This window comes from Tupaia chinensis, unplaced genomic scaffold (genome assembly GCF_000334495.1).
Source record: "Tupaia chinensis unplaced genomic scaffold, TupChi_1.0 Scaffold139871_1, whole genome shotgun sequence".
NCBI lineage: Eukaryota > Metazoa > Chordata > Mammalia > Scandentia > Tupaiidae > Tupaia > Tupaia belangeri.
Genome location: NW_006199750.1, coordinates 872,714 through 877,215, shown reverse-complemented (window position 1 = coordinate 877,215; position 4,502 = coordinate 872,714). Strand labels below are relative to the sequence as shown.

The following is a 4,502-nucleotide window of genomic DNA, read 5'->3' as shown; positions in this document are numbered from 1 at the left end:
GGAAAGAGCCAGGCAAAAGGGAGCTGGAGAATTACTAGGCACTTTATCTGCAATGAATACTTAAGAAAAAACAGAGCCCTTAGGCAGTTATGGGGAAGACAATGGAAAATTTTAAAGTTTTGACTGTACAACTCAAACTCTCTTAGAGGTTACACTTATTCCAATTTAATGGATTTAGATTAGTTCAACTCTGTCCTTTTTATATCTATTAACAGCTACAAAAGAAATATCTGCTGTTAACTTAAGTCTTGTTCCCAAAAGGCCAGCTGGTGCTGGGTTTGGCAGCTTCTCCTGAGAAAGACTCAGTGAGTGTGGAGACAAAATAACAAGCTTGCTTTGAGACTGAGTGCTTCCAGAACATGACTGGAAGTACTAATTTAAAAATTAATTGTGGAGGTATCCAACTATTATCTATTAACAGAAGAACCTGTTGTCTTCCACATTTACACAGAATTCTTGACAGGATTATTTATTTTCTCGTGTTTATTTTGTTTTTCCGTAATTATGATTAACCCAGTAAATAATCTGTTATTATATTTTAGTGTGTCAGTAGACACTGTGACATTTTTAGCAGGGCTGGAAAGTGAGTCAGTCAACAGCATGGGATGGATATCAACACGGAGTCACCCACATTATTTTAAAAACAGAATGACCTAGGAAGAGCCTTTTACTTTGGAAAGGCTGTAAAGTTGTAATGACTAGGTATTTGATATTAGGTGTAGCCTTTGATTTTAGATTTTTAGAAGCAATTAATCAATATCCTAAATATTTTAAAAAAGTACCAGGAAGATTGGTTTGCTGTAACAGCAGAATAAAGTATTCTCCTATGAAGCAGATTGGTTTTCAGTAATAATTAATGCTTATGGGTCTATTAAAACCATGGACATTTTAATCTAAATTCTTTAGTTGTAAGAAGTTTAAATAATTACTGTGAGGACAAAGGAAAAATAAAGAAATATGGATTTTTTTTGAATTTATATTCAAAAAACATTCATAATCTAAACATTCATAGACAACCATCTTAATCTTGGTTTGTATTCTTTCAAGCATTTTTTCTTTTTCTTCTCTCTTTTTTTTTTCTTTTTGTTATACCATTCTAAACTTTAAAAACCAAAAATCAAAAACATACATTTTGTGACATACATTGTCCAGCGCCCCAACCACTACGCCACCTGCTGGCTCCAAGTAGTAAAACTTTTTATCCTCTAGATACTTGGCCTTTTTCTCTAACATAACAAAACAAAACAAAAATCTCTAAATATTTAAAAATACATTGTCATTTTTATTTGTCTTATTCTAAACTTGGAAGCAAAAGCACAGGTTTGGTAAATATATCTTAATGTCTTACCCATCATTGCCATGCTTTATTTCCTCTACCTTTGCTCTGTTTTTTAAGAGAACTGCTACATTTTCTGTTAATCTCTGAAATGTCTGGAAATATATTATCTCAATCTTCCACTTCGAAACATTTGTGACAGATCAAAATAAAACTACTTACAGAACCGAATGCTTAAAAGCTTCTCTGACTTTATTTCAACCTTAATGACAGTCTGCTTACTTTATCACCAGTTAGGTATTGAGAATTCAACTAGAAGAAATTGTCAGATGTTAAGAGAAACAGTAATTGCTAAAAAGGTAAAAACTTGTAGACTTCTGTATTTGGATAACTCAGGTTTCTGAAGTTCTCAAGTTCGCATTTTCTGAACATTTCTGAGACATTGAAGTCCCACTTTTCAATTTTTTTTTCGATCTGCTGCCCTATTCTTCAGGTATCAGATATTTATAGTTTTCATATTAAGTTCTAGTGACAAAAAAAACCCCCTGTGTATAAATACATGCATGTTCACTTAGAAGTCCAAAAATCCTGAAATCCTTTTTAAGAGTATACTCAGAGTTATATAATAGTGAAAAGTTACAAGTCAGTGTTGCTAGTGAATTATGACCAAGGTCATGGAAAACACATTGCTTTTTCTAGTGGTTGCATGATTATAAGGCCTCTGATGATAAATCTGTACCCACTGAAAATGTGGTTAACTTACCTTGGTGATTTTGATTTATTAGACTTGCAATGGACAAGGCTGTCCATTTGTTAGTGCTTGTTTTATATTTGAATAGCTTGGAAGCATATAAATTTGAGGCATAGCCTAAAGTTGGTTTAGCTATTTCATATTTCATTGAAAGCATCTGATCAGAGAACTTCAGCTTCTGATATTTATATTGTGACACTATGTAGTTTTCAATATAGTGAGGATACCTGATTTGCATTTTAGAGCATTTCTGTCCATGATCACTGTATAAGTTTCAAAGAACTGTCAGAACTGTGATAAAAACATGGAAATTATTAGTCAACAGTCACCTTCATTTGGAGAGTAAAAGTTAACTCATTTGAATAGAGGACACTGAAGAACTAGTGATTTATAAAGCATATTCTGTTTAGTTTGCCTTTGAATTTTTTTTTCAAATAGGCCTATGAATCTGAGGACTTTTATTAAAATTATACTTAATTTTAATTATACATAGAAATATTCTATCATGGGTCTGAAATGGCAAAAAGATTTTTTTAAAATTTTTTTATTGCCAGAGTGTAGGTGTACTCACTAGAGGGAGAAAAAGAGAGGGAGAGGGAGAGAGAGAGGGAGGGAGAGAGAGAGAGAGAGAGAGAGAGAGTACAAGAGCAAGAGAGAATCTTCTAGCAGTGCGTGATCACATTGCAATACTTTTTCCTCCATTTCTCCTTCCTGTCAGAATTTTGGACATGGCTAGTGTGTTTTTCAAGCCACCTGGGCTGGGATGCGAACTATGGCTATATAGGTTCCAGCTCCCAAGACTTAATCATTACACTACAAGGCTCGCCCTTAAAAGAAGATTTTTAAATAAAAGGCTGTGACTTGAATGAGAGCTTAATGAACGGGCCTCGAGTACCAACACAGAATAAAATTCATGTTTAAATTGGCCATCAAAGCAGTTGGGTATCATCCTGAGTTTCCTTCTTCATTACTGTAAGCTGGGAACTGGCACTTTCATGGGACCTTTGGGGTGTTAGTTCTTGTAGCTGGGTTCCTCTTCTGCCACAGTATTGTCATGTTGGGTTGGATAATTATTTGTTGTAATGGGCTGTCCTGTATTTGTAGGGTGTTTAGCATCAATTGTGGCGTCTATTCTCTATACAACAGTAGGACTACCTCTGGATGTGGCAGTCAAAAATGTCTCTAGGTATTTCCACATGTCTCCTGGGCGACAGTCACCCTTGAGTGAGGATCACTTTCTCTAATGATGATGCAGGAAAGATAAGAGTAACTAACAACAAGTATCTATCTCGAATACATCACAGTGTGTGAATTAAAATAAGGTACAAATCACAGTTGTTCATTTGTCCCTATGTGTCATTAATCTGAGCTAACTCTTACAGGTTTAGACCAGTCAGAGATGGCTGCAGTGTTATTTCCATTTTCCTGATCTGGCCCTGTGCGGCAGTTGACAGTTTTGCATTTGATGTTAGGTTTGAATGCAGCATGGAGAGGACCAGGCAGTGGCACAGCAATAATGCAACTGTACCCACATCTGAAAGGTTTTGGGTTTGTGTCCTAGGGGCTCCCTGAGCATGCTGGACACACGTGCATGTGTTCATGATCTAGGCTGGCTGAGACTGGAGGTGAGTTATGATGTGGGCAGTTCAGTTGGGGGTATCTGTCCTTCTATTTCTCTCATAGAAGAAGCAAATAAACAAAAGAGAACAAAAATACAACCTTGAGAATGATCAAGTTGTTTGGTGTAATTTAATACTTGGCATTTACAATTACTGCAGCTTTTTATCATCTGTGGGCAACTGTGGTTTTATACCGTTACATGATGTTAAATATTTTAAGAAATTATGGAAAATAAGGAATGCTCGTTTTCCAGTCAACTTTGATTGATTCTTAGGGGCCAGCAGATGGCAGTGTGGTTATGTTGTTGGACTCCCACATGGCCCAACTGTGGTTTGAGTCTTCCACCTGGGAGTTTGAAAATCATGCAAAGCGTGAGTGTGCATGTGTGTGTGTGTGTGTGTGTGTGTGTGTGTGTGTGTGTACTCAAGATCCCAAGAGGAGAATGGAAGAGAAGGGACTGTGGAGTGGCCCTGGGGAGTGATTTCTCACTTTCCCCTCTCACTGTCTCTGACCCTCTCTCTCTCCAGTGAGCACATGCACCCTATGGCAAAATTCTCAAACAAAACAAAGCAAAACAAAACAACAACAACAAAAAATCCAAACCAAACAAAACAAAACTTACATGATTAAAGGTAGAGTTTCTCTTTTATGGGCCATTTTACAGTTTTCCGTGATCAGATTTGGTGTTTATCACCAAGGAGCTTCATTTGTATTTGTATTCTGTCTGGAATAGAAGAGCTCATCTGATACAGGCAGCACGGCAGTAACAGCCAATTATTGTCTAGTACATCACAAGGAAATATTCTGATTCTGGAATTCTTGTGGTGCCCCGTGAAGACAGGCTTATGAGAGAAG

The 4,502-nt window shown here is 36.5% G+C and overlaps 1 protein-coding gene across 1 annotated transcript in view; it reads left to right on the top strand.

Annotated features, from left to right (window-relative positions):
* Positions 1 to 4,502, top strand: part of IQCM (IQ motif containing M) — a 472,102-nt gene that overhangs the window by 10,924 nt on the left and 456,676 nt on the right. The gene's annotated exons all lie outside the window — the stretch shown is intronic.